This window comes from Onychostruthus taczanowskii, unplaced genomic scaffold, assembly GCF_017590055.1.
Source record: "Onychostruthus taczanowskii isolate IOZ18803 unplaced genomic scaffold, ASM1759005v1 scaffold66, whole genome shotgun sequence".
Lineage (NCBI taxonomy): Eukaryota > Metazoa > Chordata > Aves > Passeriformes > Passeridae > Onychostruthus > Onychostruthus taczanowskii.
In genome coordinates this window covers 1,845,114-1,866,190 of record NW_024504344.1, presented here as the reverse complement: position 1 = coordinate 1,866,190, position 21,077 = coordinate 1,845,114, and the positions used below count along the sequence as shown (strand labels likewise).

General features: G+C 41.6%; 1 protein-coding gene across 1 annotated transcript in view; it reads left to right on the top strand.

Moving 5' to 3' along the window:
- The first annotated feature begins 3,154 nt into the window (after positions 1-3,154).
- Positions 3,155-21,077, top strand: part of COL22A1 (collagen type XXII alpha 1 chain) — a 228,447-nt gene continuing 210,524 nt past the window's right edge. Inside the window, exon 1 of the mRNA XM_041420805.1 lies at positions 3,155-3,470. The gene's annotated coding sequence lies outside the window, so the exon portion shown is untranslated. The remainder of the gene's footprint in view (positions 3,471-21,077) is intronic.

The following is a 21,077-nucleotide window of genomic DNA, read 5'->3' as shown; positions in this document are numbered from 1 at the left end:
AGAAGAAATGTTATTTGTTCTTAAATTAAATTTATGATCCTCTTCTTCACTATGAGGATTCTATAATTCATGACTTTGTAATTTGCAACTTTGGATGAAAAGTTGTATGTAATATTCATCCAACAGATATTGTGTCAGGATTTAGGAATTACAAATCCTGTAATTCACTAACAACAAGAAACTAAGATAAGAACAAGACCAAAAGAAAATACTGTCATTATACATGAGTCCTATAAAACCTGTGGAAACTAAAGTGTGACATGCAGCACAGTAACATAAAATAGATTCTTCTGCAGAATTTTAGTCTTTTCCTTTCATTGCTCTCAATGGGTTTTGTCATAGAAAATTCTGCACTGCAGGGAAGAGAACATTTCTTTTCTAGGTAGACTTTTTCTTAAGAGAGACCATTTGGATCTACTTCGTGCCTTGAAATGTAAGCCTTTGGGGACTATAATGCACAAAGTGCACAAGAAAATGTATATAAAGATAAAAAAGGCACAAGAGTATTCCCCAGTGATGCAAATCCTTGTTTCTTAAGAATTTATGAGTTGCCAGCACACAGCTACTGATCTGAGCCTTGACAGCATCAGAATTTTCAGGGAATTTATGTAAGAAACCTGTCAGATCCCTGAGACACCATTAACTGGACAGAAGAAAAAGCCAGTTTTTCTGTGATCAAACTGGGTGCTACAGGAAACAAAGGCACTGTGATTTGCAGACTGCATAATTTCTGGGAGTGAACTACTGCAGAATATGTTGCCACAAAACATTTGTAAGAAACATTTATCTGGATTCAAATGTGGCTGGTAAATTTACCAAAGAAGAAAGGACTGTGAGCAGTTCAAGTCACACTACATGACTTTGTGAGGAAATCCCTGAGCAAAAATCACAGACCGAGACACCGTTCTCGGGAAGCATTGTGGAATGATTACTGTTTTCCTATACACCTGCTGAGGCATCTGTTCCTGGGGATGAGATATCAGGCTACACAGACCTTCTTCTCCATGCACTACATCCAGCTTTTATATTCCTAACCCCAGGGTGAAAATGGAAATCAAAGGCTCACAATCAGAACAGAAAGAACTGAAAAATGCGGGGAAATGGAGTTATGTATCTGTGCATCAATGTTTGTCATAATCCTCTGAGCTGCTGATTCAGGGCTGTTTCCAACAGAAATCCTAATAAGACAGCAGCTTGAATTGCCATCTAGGTGTTTATGCTTCTTCCAGATCATTGGAGACAAAGTATCTGCAAAGAGAAATGATTCTGTTAATCACCTTGGTTCATTGCAAAGAGAAGTAACAACTTTAACAACTGAGCTTGCTGTAAGAATGTTGACAGATGATTATTATGTGTAGCAGATGAAATACTAACTGCTGCAAGATCAAAATACAAATACTGTATTTAGTGGCCCACTAAATACAGGCCACTGCTACAGACTGAGGGAGGATATTAGGTTTTCTTCATTGTACACAACACTAATCTGCCATACACCACATACAAATCCCAATTCAGTAAATACAGCAAAGTGCTTTGGTGGCTCAGGCTTTAACTTGTATTGAAGTGGAGATCCCTGCAGGAAGCCTGAAAAGGAAAAGCAAAGGTGATGATCCTGATGATCCTTCAATATCCACATAGAAGTTGAAGAATATGATCTGTCCATGGAGTGGAGGAACAGAGAGATTAACAGGTCTCTTAAAAAACGCAAAGGAAGGCCATGAGTAGGTCTTTATAACATGCAAAAGATAAAAAAAATTATGCTTTGTCTCTTTGGCAGTAGCAGGGATGAGACTGGGCTGAATGAATATAACATGTCACTGGCAAGAGGGGTTAGAGATGACACTGGAGACCTGCCTTTCCAAGTACCTGACAGGGTACGAATCCTCTCCCTTTAAGCACATTTCAACTTAAAATATATGTATAATGTTGAATGCATGTTCCCAGCAAATTCTGAAGTTTAGCAAACTGAATTCAGTCAATGATTTCTCTTTGCAAAGCAGAAAACTTTGTGGACAGGTATCTGCAGTGCTCCTTCATCTTGAGGGTGAGCTGTAAGACACCCGAAAGGCCTTTCTGTGTTTGTTGCTACCACGTAGTAGACAGACAAAAAAACCTCATCAAACCTGCCATCTGTCAGCAGAGCTGTGTGGGTTTTCATGGATCTGAGCAGCCACAACCCTGCTGACACCAAAGGCCTCAGGCCTGCTCTGGGAAATTACAGCAGAGACAGGAGCATCTTCATAACCTGCTCTAGATCCTGACCCACTGATCTGCTCCAGGTGCAACTGTGTTCATGATAGAATCAGAAGTGATAGAATCAGTTTGGGTTGGAAGGCACCTTAAAGATCATCCAGTTCCAAGCCTCCTGCCATGGCCAGACACCTGCCACTATCCCAGGTGGCTCCAATCCCCATCCACCCTGGCCTTGGACACTTCCAGGGATAGGGCGCCCACTACTTTTCTGGGCAACCTGAGATAAGATGTTTACAGTCATGCTAAAAAAAAAAAAAAAAATGCATGGGCATTTTTTAATGCTTTGTATGTCCTTTGGGCATGCTTGGAGAGCTTCAGTTCGGGGCAGACATCAGTCCCCTCTGGGGGACCCCCGCCCCGATGGGACAGCTGCGAGAGGCTGCACCGGGGCAGGAGCTGCAGAGGGACCGGGGCAGTGTCGGGAGGAGGGGTGAAGGAAGAGCGGCTCCAGCTCACAAGTCAGAGCCGAAATTCAAGCAAAAAATATCCCAGCTGAGGGCTTCTTATTTAGACAGTGAGCTCAGGGAGGAGGTAAAAGCAGAAACCACCTGTTTGCTAAAAGAGAAAGGGTGTTTCCCCCCGACACGGCGGGGACTCGGCTCCCCCGATTCTCTGCCCTTCGGGGCGCACATTTCTCTGACCCTCGGGCTGGGACCCCCAGTCCTCTTGTCCCTAAAACCTGTCCCTCATCGCTCACGCCTCCCACCCCCGTGTCCCCCAGCCCACACCCCCGGACCGGTCAGTCCCGGCCCCATCCCCGGCTCCCCCCGCCCCCGCCCCCGGCCCCGGCCAGCAGCGGGACCCGCAGCCCTCCCCGCCCAGCGCTTCCCCTCCCCTCGCTCCTTAAACCGCGCTCGCCCTGCCCGGCCCCTCTCCGGCACCGCCGCCGGCCCGGCCCGGCTCCGCGCCCGCTGCTGCCGCCGGCTCCCGCTGCCTTCTCTTCTCTTCTCCTTCTCTTCTCCTTCTCTTCTCCTTCTCTTCCCCTTCTCTTCCCCGCAGCCTTTTGCCAATCCCCATCACTGACATGTCCCTGTGAGCGCGCGTGTGCGCAGGAGGGCTCGGGAGACTGTCTGTGTCTGTCCGTGTGTCTGTCTGTGCGCTGCTGCCCTGCCCGCCCATCACCGGCCCATCCCCGCCAGGCTGACAGCTCTGCAGGGCGCGCCCGGGTCAGGAGCCGGGCTCCAGGTACCACTTCGGGTGGTGCGGTGTCTGTGCAGGTAAGAGGACATCGCTGGGTTTGCAAACCTGGCACCCGGGGCACTGCAGCTGAACACAACCTCTGCTATGTCTTTTTGTTTTCATTTTTGCCCCCAGCAGGGAGGAGTATCAAATTCAGAGGGGTATTTTTTTTTAACCGTGCAAACATGCAGGAACAGGGTCTGTCTTTTACAAAGGAAATATAGGAGGAACTGTGTTCCATTGTTCTTAAGCTGGATTTACTTGTTTCTCACTTAGTTAACAAAGTTTTCAGAGCAGAGTGTGCTAGGTGAGTTGGTCACCTGAATCAGGTTTGGTGAGCCCTCAAATTGGGACTAGCAGATGCAGAAGACTTCGCTGCAGGTGATAAAACAGTAGCTGAGGGATGTGTAATGCCTTCATTGAGGAAAGCCATTGACAGGAGGTTGACAGATGTCAAGATTACACTGTAATCACTGTTTCAGGGTTGGTTCTCCTAACATAAATACCTTGGAAGTTTGATGATCTTACACCTTTTTGTATTCTGTTTCTGTGTTGGTGCAGTTTCTCAGTATGTGGGAATACTTTGCCATGTTAAAAAGGCGTTTTCTCCACATTTATTACAAATGTGCTGTGCATCACCTTCTAGCTGTAGCCTCTAAGCCTTCCTCTAAAGTGCCTAATTCATCAGTTCCTTCTCTTCTGAGTTTTTCATAGTTAGAGTTCTTAAAAGAGTGTAGTGACTGCTGACACTTCACAGCATTAGCATGCACGTGGTGCTGTGCCTGTTTGCATGTATTTTGATTAAAACCTTAAAATAACACAGCCCATCTGTGCAGTGTGGACACTAGTGGGATCATTCTCGGGAAGATGCACCTGCAAAATGTATCTGTGTTACTCAACGTGCTCAATTAGCAACCAGAATTACTTTAGGTGCTTGCCTGAATCTCCCTTTTCTCTTCGATGAATGTCTGTTTAGACATCTGTTTTGGGGGAGTTTGTATAGATACTAATTTATAAAATAATAGGGAGAAGTGTTGCCAAATAGGTCAGGCAGACTATTGCAAGGTTTATTCCATCTCAAAAACTATATGACTTTTTTTTTTTTTTTTTTTTTTTTTTTTTTTTTTTAAGGGTAGGCATTTAGTAGTTTTAACTAAATTTTCAATCCTACCAACTACCATAGACATTTCCCATTAAGATGCTGTTATTCTGAATATACAAATACTATTGTTTGGACAGCTGTGGCAGTGTCCTAAGTAACTTCCAGTTGGACATATCAAATACATGAAGGTAGATTTTATATCAATGAAGTGTTTATAGAATATTATTGCAAAAGAATCTCCTGAGTATGTGCTGTCAATTCACTGTGCATCCTCAATCAGTGCGTTGTAAGTGTGTTCTAGTAAGAGGCAGTGTTGGATGTTTTGGCCTCCTTTCTGGTGAAATGGAGAAGAGTCCAATTCTGAGCTTAGGAATGGGCAGCCCACCAGCTGATGAATGTTGTCTGGTTTTGTGGAGAATTACTCCAAGTAGCTTGCAGACAGGCAGTTCTCAGCACACTGTGGAGCAAAGGGAGGAAACCAGGTCTTTTGACTTTTACACTAGCAGATGACAGTGCCTTTCTCTCCTGGCATCAGTTTGGGGCCAAATCTTGTATGTTTCAGCAGAAAATAATATTCTCCATGATCTTAGTGATTGTCTCTTGAATTTGAGTGAGACCTGTGCCATGAATGAGCCTTTGGGTTGGAATAGCACATCTGATGGAGGACTCATTGAAGGGGAAGCATCTGTCTGACTCATGGTACTCTGACTCATGTTACTACAGAGGAAGAAAACCTCCCCAGTGGGGACCTAACAGAGGAAGAATGAGATGGAAGGATTAGTTAATTTTTTTTGGTCTGTGGGAAGGCTTTTATGAGCTCAGAGACCCAGACAATGAGTGGGTGAGCATGTCTATAGCACCTATACATATACATAAGTATTTTCGTACTACTTCTTGCATTTCATACTGCTTTAAGGAAAACATCTTTGCTACATGCCAGAGCTAGCTTTTAATTCTGGAGATTATGATACTGAAAATAATAGGACTAAAAGAACCCTTTTGTTTCCAGCATGTGATAACTTTCTTGCTAAAATATATTCCTGAAATTTGTTCCATAATTATCTTAGCTTCAAAGGATATTTCAATTTGTCATACTGTAATGTTTTCTCCTAAAACTTGTTTTGATTAATCACTGCTGGATGATCACAATTCCTCCTGTTTAAAGACATTCTTGAATTCTTCCCATTTCTCACAAAGCTTTAAGAAAAAGCTTACATTATCAACATCTTGTCCGTACCACCACACCTGAATGATATAGGTGGTACTGGGCTATTTCAGCTCCTCAGGCAATGCCAAATTCCCCAGTTATTTTTACATGAACTTTAATTATGTATTGTCTCCTATGACACTGAAATATCTCTTTCCAGGCTTTCCAACCATATTTTCCATTGCAAAGAAACGTAGTGGTGCATTTTGTCTTTAAAACTGCCTCTTTAGAGAAGACTGATTCCTGCAGGTCTTTCCATGGCTGAGTGAGTCTAAAAACAGGAATGTTGGGTGGTGACTGGGTGCTGGTCACTTTGTATTAGGCACTACCCACCGTTACAAAGATGTTTTGAAGTTTGAGAACTCAAATTTGGGGAGTGAGGAAAGGGAGAGCCAGCATCTACAGAAATCACTGAACTGTAACTGAGGAACTGTGAAATTTTTAAAAAATTCTTGTAGCATATGTAGGCTCAGCAGGAAAATGGACATATTGGAAATTGGTCCATTTTGGACACAAACTCATTCTGGCAATTTTCTTCATCTTGTGCTTCATTTTATTTGGTGTTTTCCTAGAGGCTTCTTCCAGTTGCTGCTGGAAGTTTAGTGATCCCCTTCAGTGGAAATCACATCAGGCTTCTGAAGCTGGCAGGAGCAAAGGTTGGCTGAGATGGCTGTCCCAGCTCCGTGAGCGGAGCCAAGCAGAGGAATGTCTTCTGCAGAAAGAAACTTCTGCAAAGATCTCCTGCTGTGCTTTTGGGAGACTTTCAGGTCTTAAGTCTTGAAATTATTTGCTTAAGGTACACTTAGACTTGCATTCTCCCTTGCAAGCAAGTGGGAAAACTCATAAGTCAATAATCATAGCATTTATTTTACAGGTTTTGATTTCAAATTTTGTTTAAAATAGAAATATATGCTAGGTTTTTGGGGTTTTTTTTCCAGTGGAGATGAGATCTTAGTCCTAATGTTCTTGACTTATAAATGTCATCTGGCATCAGTTAATTACAGGTGAAATCAAGGATTTTTACCTTAAACTTGCAGCCCACTGAGGTGTAGTCAGGAAGAATAGATTGAGGATGTTGCACTGGCAGCCTTTGGCAAGTCCCTGAATCTGTGAGCAGTCAGTTCTTCCAGCTGTGAGTAAGAGGTAATATTGGAAGGAGATTTTATATGGATTGTGACCTTAAGTTCCTAAAAATAGCACAGACAAATCAGAAGGTTTATGTAAAGTTCAAAGCATCCTGAATTTCTGAGTAATTGAATCCCTGATTTCTTATTAATTGAATAATATATTCTCTAACAATTGACAAGATTTCTAGAACTTGAGTGGTGAAGAGAAACTAGCTGGAGCTGATTTTTTGAAAAGCATAGAATCAGAGAATAATAGAACTGTTTAGTTTTGAAAAGACCCCTAAGACCATCAGGTGCAGCCACTAACCCAGCACTGTCATGTCTACCACTAAACCCTGTCCCCAGTGCCACATGCATTTTAAATGCCTGCAGGGATGGTGACTCCACAGCTTCCCTGGGCAGCCTCTTCCAATGCTTGACAACCCTTTCAGTGAAGAAATCCTCAAAATCTCCAATCTAAACCTCCCCTGGTGCAACTTGAGGCCATTTCCTCCTGTCCCATCCCTGTCACCTGGGAGAAGAAACCAGCTCCTCACAGATCTTGTATTCAGAGATGATAATGGAGCACCAAGACCCCTTCAGCCCTTATTTCTGTCTCAGGACTGTTCTTTTTGTGATCTCCTTTGCCCTTGCTGCTGCAGGCTGCCACAGGGGTCCTGATCAGCAATTGCAAACCCTGGGCTGGCAATCACAGCAGAGCAGCTGGGACAGGGGGGACATGCCCTGATTTCTTCTCCCTGCTTCACTCCTGATGTCCAGCTCCACCAACTAGGCTGAAAAAATTTATCATGTGAATGGGAGCCATGAAACAGGAGGGATAGCTCTGCTTGTGGGACAAGTTGCTTATTCCTTTCTCCTCTGAATATGAGGGTGGGAGTGGGCTGATAATATTTATTTTTCAGCATCACTGAAAGGTCAATTGAATAGCTCCTACTCCACCTAGGCAAGAAAAGTATGCACACACTATTATTGTACTGAGAAAAATGTTTCAGTATTGGCAGTAGGTGGGTACATCACCTACCAAGGACTTGTGTTATAGCTTAGAAATTTAATCTAGAGTGGGGAAAAACAAGAAACCACCATTCTCCCTAAGAACCATTGTTGATATACAACAGGTATGTTGTTTGATGGACAAATAATTTCACAAATCAAGTGATGCTAGTGGTGAGAGATCTTTTGATTCCTTGTACTGCTAGCTGCAACCTTAAAATAAAGGTTTGTTTAGGAGATCAAAGTGGGCTGAGTTGCTATTCTTTATTACATTGAGGCTTTCATGGCAAATTCCTGCTATCTTTGTGTGCACTAACAAGGGCGTTAGATTTACAAGGCTTCCTTCTGTAAAGCAGAATGAATTCTCTCTAAAAACCTCCTGTTTCTTTCCCAGTAGGGAGGAAATCCAGCAGTAAAGACTGGGCAGGTACCTGTGAGCCCTGGCACTCAGTTGCAAACTCTTGCTCTACAGAAAAAAGGAAAGCAGCCTGTCCTGGGAGCCCACTGAGCAGTCACAAATCCCTCTCCAGGGTGTGTGGGACTGTGGAGCTGACCAAAAACTGCCAAACCTGGACCCGATCTGATCACGTGCCACAAAGATTCTCCAAGCTGTGTTAGCCCTGATTATTCATTAGGAATGAATGAAACTGAGTTATGGGTCATGTTTTGCAAGTGCTGTCAGTACTGATTATGCAGTGGTGTAGATTTCCTGTGCTCAGGGAATGCTGTTATCACAGAGCTCATCTGCTATGCAGTAGATGTAAGTTATCCTTCTCCAGCTCATCAGAATCTATTTACTTTGCATTGATTCAGCTCCTTAGAAATTAATCTTTGATTCTTTGCAGAACAGAAGGATCCCTTGAGTTTGGTTTAAGCAACTTGATTTGATTATTGTTATGTCCTGAATATTGATTCTTAAGTGACTTTAATAAGAGATGTCAAAACTGCCATATTTCACTTCACGTTTGAGAGCAAGTTTAAACCATTGGCAGATTTAAATATTTTTGGACTGATGGTCTTTGTTCTAACCCTAGCCAACACTTGGTTGTGGTTTGACTATTTATTGCTCAAGTGCAAATTTTTCAGTGCTTAACCATGTTAAGTATTTGCCAGTTGTCAGCACCCAGGTATTTCCTTGCAGAGCAACCTGGTTAACATTGGGCAATTGATTATTGCCATATAATATTTGCATATTGATTGCAAAGATTTTCTTTGAGTAAAGTTTAGAGGTACTGGGGGATTTCTGTTGGCTGCATGTTAAGTGTAAAACTAATTACATCTTGTATGATAGAACTTCACTAATTCCAATTTCATCAGCAGATAAAGGCTACAAATAATCTGTGTGGACTGCCTTGATTGCCAATGCAGTTCTTAGTGATGAAACAACAGCTGGCACCTTTTTCACAGCACCTCTTGTGCTGGGCATTCCTGAAAACCTTTATCCATTTCAGTGGAAGGACTGGTTTTCTTCACAGTAAGTTAAATACCTTATTGAATCTTCAAGGAAAGGAACACATGGTTTTCGGTCCTTTGTAATGCTTGATGAAAAAATGTTTTTCAGTGCTTATCTTTGCAAAATATAACCGAAAAATCTGCAGCAAACCCCACTGACTAGGTCTAGACAGGGCGGTCAGGCACAGTGGTATCAAATTCTGACTGGGAAATTAATTCAGCACTGGCCAAGAGGCAGCAAGGCACAGCCCTTCTGTCGCACCTGGAATTCCTCTGTTCCTGTGTGAGCACTGACAAAGCTCAGATCTGCCTCCTTTCCCTGACCTGCTGCAGAACAGCACAGGATGCTCAGTCTGAACACGGGGCCTGATGCTGTAGCTCTGCAATGGACAGTGACTGCATGTTCCTGCAGCAAGAAGAAGAAGAAACCCATTCCTTTTGTAAAGGACAGAGCTCTAACATAGATAATAAATCTGTTCTGGGAGGCTGGGGCAGGAGTGAGCTGCTCATTCCTAACAGGCAGGTTGACAATCCTTGTTCAAGTCTGATATTTCATAAACCACCTTGAGTTATTCCAAGGCAATTTCCCTTGTCCTGTTTTGCTGTTTAGTTATGGTACCACCTCTAGAGTGTTTCTGAGAGTGGTTTTTATACTTTCTGGAGGCTTTTCTTAATTATATGGATAAGTACTTTTATGATTGATTCCCGAAATTAAAACAGCTTACAACTGGGCTTATATTACCTTCTTTCTTTGCCATCCCTTGGGTTTTTTTACTGAGTACATTTTCTGTTCAGTTTGTACTCAAGCTATTTGTATATATTTGACTACTTTTTTCTTCTTTTAAATATGCTGTTCTGTCTTCATTTATTTTTATTGTTGCCTTTGATTTTGTTTTTCTCCTTTTCAGTAGATATTTGTACTGCCATATTTTCTTCACTTAGCATCCTTTTCACTTCCCTTAGCAGCTGTTCCCAGACTATGGGCCATGACCCCAGGCAGGCTATGGCAGTTATGAGTGGGCTACAAAACTAAGTTGCTAATTCTGGATGTGGTGACACAGGGAAGTCAAAGAGTTGTTGGTTTCCTTCGGCAGTTTTCTGAGCTAAGACTGATAACATGTAGGAAAACAGATAAAGCATCAAGTACCCTTATACCAGATGCCACTGGTATGATAAACAATTTAAACCTTTTTAGTCTTGCTTCAATTTCTCCTCATTTCCATGTCAATGGTTCTGCTCCCTGTGTCTCTCCCAGAGTGTTTTGGAAGGCAATAACCTGCTAAGGCAAGGAAGCCACAGAGGGTGCACTGAGTTTTGGGGAGTTCTGGGAAGTCTGTCCCCCTAGTTGAAATAGTTACTGGCAATTTTGTAGGTCTTTGGGATTCAGAAGAAAAAACCAACCAAAACCACCAACAACAAAAAAACCCCCCACAAACCAAAAAAAATACAGATCAAGAAAAATCCCACCAGAAATAAGCAGGAATAATTTTGGTTTAACCAGTGTCAGTTTTTCCCTTAGCTGTATGCCTTTGTACTTCTCTTCATTAATGACTTGCAGATTCATCATATCATGGGCTCAATTCCCTTAAGTAATTGCTATGGCCCATGACATGGGTGGACATAACACGGGACAAAAGGCTGTGCCACTGGTTTGTGTGGCATTTAACCCACCTGCCTTGGGTCTGTCTGCCTCTAGCAGAGAGCCTGAGTGTGTGTGATGGGCCTTTCCTGCCCAAGATGTCATGCTGGGTCATGTCATCTAGTTTTACATGTCTCTTGTTGATCCTCACTTTCAGCCAGACATCCCTTGTTGCCTTAAAAATGGTGGAAAAAATACGAAGTTTTCCAGGGTGATTCATCTGACCTGTTTGAAATAAATTACTCCCTAGAAATGTCTGTTTGTCTTCATGGATTATAGAGGGCTGGCAGGTGCTTTACTCAGATTTAGATAACTACACTGTAAATCTCTATATTGGTCAGATGAAACCCCATAATTTCAGTAAGGCACAGCAGAGTCTTGGCAGGACTGGCCCCCCACAGCTGTTGCCCCAATATCAGTCAATTAATTGAAAAGTTTTGTATTGGTTTAGGATCTCTCAGGATATGTGTGATGTGACAGTGATGTCACATATCTCAGTGTCAGGCACATGTAGAGATGACAGAGGGAGCATGAGGCTGTTGGTTTGCACATTATCTTTAAAAACCTCTTCTCTCTCTCATCCAGAGCCCATGGAAGAGGAGGGATTACACTGGTTTTGGGGAATACCAGCCTTTGGGTTGATTTAGTGTAACTTTAAGACAATTCTGACATGAAGCCAGTGTTTCTCCTGCATTGAAACCCAAATAATTGCTGGAACATGGCAGGGAACATTTTCCTGTGAAAGGGACACTTGCGTAAATGATCATTTCACTTATTCCTGTTACAAATAGGACAAGGTTTATTAATTCTCATTTGTCACTAAGAAGCTCCACAGAGCATGGATTTTTTCTTTTGTCAGTCCAATGCTGTCTGCAAAAACTTGGCCTTTATCTACTTGAGTGTCTCAATTAAAAATTGGCCTTCATCTATGGAGTCTTTCAATTAAATAGCAGTATTATGAACACTCTTGATTCATGCCTAGGTAGGAGGATCTGTGCCATTGTGCAAACAGCTTTTCTGCCTCATTACTAGCTCTTCTTGTTTGGCTAACTTGTTTGCCTGATCAGATGATAAATGCTAATCCCTTCTCTGTTCTGTGACATGATGCTGAATTGGATGGCTGCAAAGCTCATAGAAGAGTTTTTCTCCTTCAATACCATCAGGAAGAATGGGAGATTTGAGGAGGCTGTTAGCCCCTTGGACCTTTAATGCTGTATGCCCATGGGATTAGTGAAATCCTGTTTATTACAAGATAAATCTTTCCACACGAGGATCAAGTAAACAGGGCACCCTTTGCTCCTGTCCCAGCTGAGATGATGTGGGACAGGAAGGCCTTGCTTTTCATGCTAGACTTGGACAGCTGAACTGAGCTTAATTCTGGCTCTGTCACAGTAATTTTATACAAAATAAAACATAGAATTCACAGAGTGGTTTGGGTTGGAGGGAACCTCAAAGATCATCTTGTTCCCACCTCCTGCCATGGTCAGGGACACTTTCCACTAGTTCAGGTTGTCCTTGTACACTTCCAGGGATGGTGCATCCACAATTCTTCATCTGAAATCCACCCACGTCCCCATTTCCATCTAATAAAAATGGCATTTTAAAGGTGACAGGTGAAGAGTCTGGATATAACCCCATTTGTCTTACCACCTGCCTGCAATGAATTTTTTATTCATTGTGACTAACTCTCCTTTCTTCATGAAAATCTCCATCTTGGTAGCTTCTCACATTGCTTGGGAGATGAGACAATGGCAAGAGCAGCACCCAGACTCCTGAGCAGTGGACAAGTGACTGAGTATGTTTCACACCAGCTCCTGCTGTCCTGCAGGGCTTTAAAGAGGGTCAGTGATCAGCATTTCATGCTTCTGGAATTGCTGCTGCTTCAAGTGTGCTGCCTGCAGTCAAGAGTAGAGTCTTCTTCCCAAGAATTTGAATGATTATTGGGTTAATAATCATCTAAACCACCAAATTCACATATAAGCAGCATTTTCACAAGTGTTAGGACTTGTGAAATATTTTCTTTTACAGGAGATGGTTCTTTTTGTCTTATGATTTATCAAAAAAGACAAGCTTGTGGCCTTCTTGGAGAAGTCAAAGTGAATCACAAAACAGTCTGAATTTCATCCCTGGAACACAAAATCACAGAAAGTGGAAAGAATGGGAGTTAAAAGCTAAAAATTGCAGAAGGAGTTTGTAAAATGCTAGATACCAGGGACAAATTTTCAAAAGTTTGTGCCATTATTTTCTAGGAGAAAGGAGAAATAAGGTACCCATTTTTTATTAAATGAAAAAAAAATATTGGTCTGATACCTGAAGGAGAGTAAAAACTTCCAGAAATAAGGTACCCATTTTTTATTAAATGAAAAAAAAAATATTAGTCTAATACCTGAAGGAGAGTAAAAACTTCTATCAGTGGTGACAGAATATCTGAGCTGGGAGGGACCCACAAAGATCAGCTCCTCAGTGAATGGCCCATAGTGGTGACAGAATATCTGAGCTGGGAGGGACCCACAAGGATCAGCTCCTCAGTGAATGGCCCATGCAGGAATGGAACCCACACTGGTGTTGTCAGCACCAGGCTCTGGCCTGAGCTCATCTCAGAATAGTGAAATAAATAAGATTAATTCTGAAATAAAATAATTCATAAATTATAATGAAATATATTCTGAAATAAAATCATTTGTAATGATAATGGAATAAATTCTGAAAACCCTGGAGAATGCAGGCGCTGATCCCACTGCCCGCTACTTTATATTCAACTCTATATTTAAGGCTCAAAAATTCTTTTGCTAAGGTCCTTCATTTTATGACCTGAATTTGGGGAAAGGCCTCTGACCTTTTTCACACTGATGTTTTCTTAGACAGTAAGAATCAATTCTTTTGGATTTGTTTTAAACAATCTACAAGCAGAATGGGAACTAGTGTTAAAAAAATAATGTAATCTATCCCATGGGCTTAATGCTTTCTGGGAATAAATCCATGAAGCCTAAGAAGAATTCTGTCACTAGCAATTATTTTCTGTGATTTAAGGTTTCATCAGTGCCTTTGAAGTTATACAGACTTAAGTGGAAAATTACTCCCAATTTATTGATGTTCTTATTGTGTTGTCTGTATTTAGGGACAGATTCTGTCATTCCAATAAAAAATTATAGAGTACTTTAATCTGCTAAGAGGTGTGCTGAGAGACCAGTGGGATTGCCTGAACATTGATCCTTTTGTGAGCTGTGCTACTAAATCAGCAGAGCCAGTAAAGACTAAATCACACATCTCAGGGTGTGATATTAAAAAAAAACTGTTGTCTCTGTTGAATTCCACTGATGTGTTGAATTCAGATGGAATACCTGAACTATTAAAAATGCATAATTTAAAAAAATAATAATATTTAAAATTAATATATTTTTAATGCTTTCAATAATTGTCAAAACCTGCAGATTTAAAACCATGAATTACTTGTTTTTTAAAAATTTTATATTACAATATTGTGGGGAAAAAAATGCCCTCAGACTGCTCTCTGTGGCAAACCAGGTGAGCTGGAACATTTCTGGCCGTATCCTTGCTAGGCAATTTCATCAGGAAATGCTTGAAATCACAGACTAGAACTCACTCACTGACCTGTGAGTGCCAGGCAGCATCTGAATTAAATGAGTGTCTGCAAACACCAGTGAATGCCCCAGTCCAGGAGTGCTGATACTGGGAGCAGGACAGGCTCTGGTGGTTCTGCCAGCAGAGGAAAGGGTGTTAAGCTCTTCCCATGAGTTCCCCCAGGGCAGGCAGGAGCTGAGGGCAGCAATCATAGGAGGCACCGTGGCAGGGGTAGCCCTTCCTTACCGCCCTTCTCTTCTGCATTTGTGGTGGCTCTGAGGCTACTTTGGTCCCTGGGAGGGGTAGAGAAGTTCCCAAGTTCTGCCCACATCCTGCCCGTCCCTGCCTGTTTACTTGCAGGGCTGGAGCCTGCAGGAGAAGCATTCCTAAAGGCAATCCTCTGCTGCAGGACAGAGCTCAGGAATAAGGTAGGTCTGAAAGTGCCTCAGAGACACATGGAGGGAAAAAATACCTTTCCTGCCTCTCATTCTTTTCCTGAAATCAGAAACAGGATGATATGATCCATTCCTCGATTAAATCTCTGAATTTCCCCTAGAAATGTTCCCTTTGCTGTGAGATTCACACTATGCAGAGGCAATGCTCCTATTTATAACTTGTGGCTGAAGAGAAGTCTCTCATTAAGTAAAACAATCTTAGAGTAGCTGTTGAATGGATTTCAGTGCTTTGGTAACATTTATTTTAAGAGCTTGTCGTTTGCAGAAAGGTGGGTCAGCCTCAGCACCAGGATCTGTGTGGCTTTGTTCCTACTTTGCACTTGTGTGCTTCCCTTGGAGTTTGGGTTTGCTTTTTTTAAATTTTTTTTTTAGTTGTTGGTTTTGTTATCATTTTTTCTTTTTGATTTACACTAATAGAGCTGCAGCTGCACATCAGGATGGAGCCAGGCTCTGAGATATGAGAGCTTCGCCACGACAAAAAAATAATTGGTTCCTGCAATTTGGAATCTGATGAAACTGAAGCGTGTTAAGGTTGAATACTTAGCCTGCTCTTGCATGATCTTTCCAATAACTCATGTTCCTTTGAAGTCACTTCATTGTCCTGACTTTCCTGGGTTTGAATTGTTGCCAGTGAAACTGAGTCCTCCTGGTGTAATTCATAGGCAGGAATCATAAAGCTGACACTCTTGCACATTGGTATGTGGGGAAAAAATCTTTTTGCCCCTAGGATGTTATTAGGAACAAGATGACAACTTGTGAATATTTTCCAGGTATCATAATGTTTTAATATATTGGAAAGTTGAATAACATCAGTGATAACATCACAGTAACGTGTGACATAGTGTTTCTGTTGCCCTGAATTGCAAATCTGTTCTAGACTATGGTGGACATCAAAAGTTTTAGTAGTGAAACTTTTATTATAGATTTTAATACTATTTATATCTTTTAATACTTTGAACCTTACAAGGAATTTACTCATGAAGTACACAAAAACAGGGAAAGCTGTGGTCTTATGGATATCCACTGGCATTCCTGTGGATATAACTGAATACTCTAGAAAAGTAATAGACTGGTTTTTATGAATAGCATCCCAAAGCAAATCTTATGGAAAAAAATCTAATGGTCTATGAAGGATTTATTTGTGCATATTGTTTTGTTTTCCATGGTAAACTTTTCATAGTGTAGTTACAGGCAAGGTAGACAAGCTGCTTCATGTGAATAAATGAATCAATACATCAAACTAACGCAGTGGTGTGGAAAAGCAAGAAGTGACCTGTTGTCAGTGAGAAGAGACTTGGGGTGTGAGGCAGGATATGCTTTTCAACTTGCTGCAGTAAACATTTTTCCAGAAACTTCAGAAGTGGAAGCTCAGTATAAAGACTGAAGACCTGCATTATGCTCTCAATCTTTTGTCTCGTACACCTCAGAGGGAAATAAAATTCTGCCTTCTCAAAGGGGAGGCCAAGTGTGAGGAGATAGAGCTGTTCTCTCTCAGTCTTGGTTCTGAGAGAATGGTTCATGTGGATGGGAGCACCAGAGAGAAGAGCTAAGCCCAGACCAGTCTTTGCTCAGAGGGTTGGTTGTAATACAGGGACCCAGCAGTGCTCTCATCTGTCTCACACAGACATTTCAAAGGTGGGGAAATCCCTTTCAACAGATAAATTTCAAACCTGTCCCTTGTACTGCATGATGCCAGTCTTACAGAGAAGACTGTGCCATGGAAAGACATCATTTATGTGAGATCAATTAAGTAGAGTGGCTCTCCAAAGCTTTCATACCCCATGTAATGGTGAAGTTTTGTAGCTCCACAGCACTTGCTAGTGAGTAAATACAGAAAGACCAGAATTCCCATGCAGCAAACCATAGAATACCAGAGTGGTTTGGGTTGGAAGAGACCTTCAAAGTCCTCTCTTTGCAATCCCCTGCCCTGGGCAGGGACACCTTCCACTAGACCAGAATGCTCAAAGCCCCATCCAAGCTGGAACACTCCCAGGGATGGGGCAGCCACAGCTTCTCTGGGCTGCCTGAGCCAGGGCCTCACCACCCTCCCAGGGAAGAATTTCTTCCTAATATCTGATCTAAATCTACCCTCCTTCAGCTTACAGCCATACCCCCTTGTCCTGTCATTGCATGCCTTTGTAAAAATATATCTCTCCAGGCCTAGCAAATTAGGGTTCTTATAGATTATTTCCTTTCCCCTCCCTGTTATACTATTTTGGGGCAGTTATTGCTCACCGTGTAATTCTCTTGGATGTCCGATTTGCCTGAGAGATGTAAGTATTTGTGCTGGCATGGAACTTCACTGGAAATGAAAGCCACAGTTCAGCAGCTTACATTTAAGCCTGCTGAATTTTTTGAAAGAAAATTCCTTCCCTGAATTTGGGAGTAACCCCAGCAACCCACATGCCGTGCATGCCAGGTGGAAGAGGGGGTGTGGAGGTTGAATAGGGAGCAGGAGTGCACCAAAAACCCTGGATACAAGATAACAGCTGAAAAATACACTTCCTTACCTAGCTTTCAAAAGTGTTTCCCAGAAAAAATACAGTGAATGCAGTTGCTATAGCTACCAGCAAGGTTTTGTGCAGAACTTCTTGAGGTACTTGACGTATAGTTGTACAAAAGTTTTTCTCAGTTTGAGGATTCGGTATCATCTTGTATTTAGTTTTTCTCCATTTAACCAGGCACTGTTAAGCACCAGCTGTGTTTTCAGTTTCTGTTCAAAGCAGAAGAAGGCAAGGAGCTTGAAAATTTTTATTTTCTTTTTCTCTTTATTGTACAAGTGAAACATTGTTGATGCAGCTGAACTAATGTGTTATTTAATTTCTAATCATTTCTATGTTAGGGATTATTTTTAGGCCAAGAAACAGCTAATATCATTGTGGCCTTTCACGTTTACCTTAGTACAGAAAAAATTAAAATTCTTTCATGATTAACCACCAGTCGAGCAACTTGTTCTGGGCCCCAAGAAGTCAGGGAAGGGTTTCAGATTAAAACACGACACTGCAAACAGAAGAGGAATGAATTCATTTTAGAGATCAATTGCATCAGGTAGCTGATGATGGTAGCTGAGCACTCAAGCAGCTTTCTAGTCCTAGTGAGGGAATGTTCTGTGTAATAAATCAAAACCAATGGTTCTATAGATCAGGAAAAGTACTGCAACTTTGAACAAGGTATAGATGATATACTGGGATTGTTAAGAATAATGTTGGATTTATGTTGGCTGGGAGATTAGACTGCACATTATTGTCTCTTTCAGTTGTACTAATTTATAAATAAGTGTTGGTCTCTGAATACATGACATGAATATGACAAACTTTCACACATCAAATTAGATCTCATGTGTATCTACTGAAAACAACTTAGAACACCTGTTTTATCTCTTAAAGAACAGGCTGTCAGTCTTGCTAACAACGGCAAATCAGCAAAACAAACACAATCTCATATTTTTCTTTTTCTTTTTTTTTTTTTTAAATTTGGCAACAGATAGATTAAAGCAGTTACTCTTCAGACAGCAACTGCGTTGGAAATATTTGCTTATCTGAACATGATGTCAATTCATGTGCATATCTGCCCATGGCAATGCATTAGTACTTCAGTATTTTCCTTGGCATCAAAAGGAAAAGAAAGCAAAGTACCTTCTTGCTGCTGAGTGGAGCAGGAAGTCTAGTGCCAAAACAGATGCAGAAAGGCCAAAGTGCTCAGGGTCTTTTTGTACCCTTTGTTTTTCTGGTGAGGGCTCCTGAGCCTCCCTGCAGTCGATGAGGGCAGAGAATCACCTGCTGGCATTTGGGTCAGTTGAGCCTCAGGACTGGCTGCATCCAATCCAATTCATGGACAGAGAAAACTCAGAGTGAAGTTTAAGAATTTTAGGCAATCCAAAAGTGCCCTGCAGTTTTGGTTCCCATATCTGTTATAATTCACCCAGAAACAAGACTGAACTCTGCACAGAATGTTCTTAAGCTCTCCCTGTGGAAACTAGTGTTAAAGTTCAAAAAGACATTGCTTTTCCTAGCTCCATTTTGGTTCTTCTTCCCAAACCTGCTTTTCTTGGACAATTTCATCATTCAGGAAGGGGAGATTCTGTTTAGAAGTCAAGTTGTGCTTCTTCTGTTCTCCATTGGGCAAGGAATTTGCACTCAAGTCTATTCCTCCTCTGCCTATGAAATTGATAAAGTTTCCTATCATTACCTTTACCATCTTTAGCTGTTGCTGCTTTTGGCTGAATTTCTTATGTCACCTTGATCAGACAGACATCTGCTGAAATATTGGTATCTGTTGGAACACCAATATCTAAATCTTTGCTCTTTGTCTAAGCTTCTTTTATTGTGTCTGGGGAAAATAATCACTTCTTGTGAGTCGTTAATTTATTTTACTCTTCCTCATGAGAAAGAGATAAAATCAATCCGGGTATGGATTTTTTTCTTTCTTTTCTTTTTTTTTTTTCTTTTTTTTTTTCTTTTCTCTTCATGAACTTGAAAGGAGCTTAGTATAAAACCACATAAAATGTTAGCTTAGACACCTACAGCCTAAACTTAATTGAGATAAATCCCAACCAGAGCTTTGCTATGTCTTAAGAAAAAGAGTATAGTGTAAGACCATTTGAAACTAACCTTTACAGTCCAGGATCGCACAGATTTAATTTAAGTTCTAGCACTGCTGGCCAAGTAGGTATCTCTTTTTCCATTTCTAAAACCTTTCCATGTCCTTTCTCCTCCACCAAATTTTCTAATTTTTATTTTGTTATGATTTTCCTGAAAACACTCTATGTCCTTATCCATTTCAAAATATCCTCTCCCCAACTATCAAATAAAATCTTTGATACCTATATTATCTATGCAATAGCTCTCTCTTCTTTTAAGATAAAAATTCAGGATATTGCATATAAAGAGGTAGGGGAAAAGGAATTAAGTACTTTTTTGCAGTTTCAGGTCTTTTTGAGACAATATGAGGCACTTCCTCCTACAGTTAATTGTGAAAATTTTAAATACGAAGGAATGATAATGTTAGAAAGACCTGATTGTGATGTTTCATTCATGTGATCTGTAAATTCCCTTTTTTCTTTCGTCACCCATTCCCTTTTTGCTTTCTCTTTCACTGCTGTTTCTGAAACTTGCATGAAGAATGACAAGGAAGGAAGCAGAGTGGAGAAGATGGGACAGGGTGAGAGCTGAAATGGCCCAAAACCCTTCCAGCCAACATCAGAATTATTGATCTGACGCTGTCACATCCCTTGCCATAAGCACAGACAGGCAGACCCAGCTGTGCTTCAGGGGTAGCTGCACCTCTCTTATCAGCTCCTAAGTGATAAGCTCCCTCTTGCCTCTGTCAGCTGCCTGACATAAGAGCTGTGTGTGGGCTGTAGAGCACAAGCTTTTATATCTTATCCTTTCTGTGTGAGTGGCAGTGCTGAAGAGAGCCCTTCCTGTAAGAAACTAGGGATAACTTACATGTTTTCTCCAGCTACATCTTTTTCTGTTAAATTTACAGCTGTCAGACCCTTATTTGCTATACTTCTCTTCAGTGTCTTCAGATCATCTTCTGTTTTTACAGAATCATAAAATGGTTTGGGTTGGAGGGTTCCTTCAAGATCACCTAGTCCTGACCTCCTTGCCATGGGCAGGGACACTTCCACTAGACCAGATTGCTCCAAACTACATCCAACCTGGCCTTGAACACTTCCAGGGATAGGATATCCACAACTTCTTTGGGCAACCTGTGCCAGTGCTTCACCACTGTCAAAGTAAAGAATTTTTCCCTAATATCCAATTATCCCTTGTTCTAGCACTACATTATCCTTGACAAAAACCCCCCTTCAGCTCTTTAGGTGCTGGGAGGCTGCTATAATGTCTTCCTAGAGCATTCTTTCTTTTCCAGGCTGAACAATTCCAATTATCTCAGCCTTTCCTCACAGGAGAGGCTTTCCATCCCTCTAATCCTCTTTGTGGCCTCCTAGGGATGTGCTCCTACAGGTCAGTGTCCTTCTACTGTTGCTCTAAGTGGGGTCTCATGAGAGTGGAGTAGAGGACAGAATCACCTCCCTTGGCCTGCTGGCCACTCTGCTTTTGATGCAGACCAGGATATGGTTGAATTT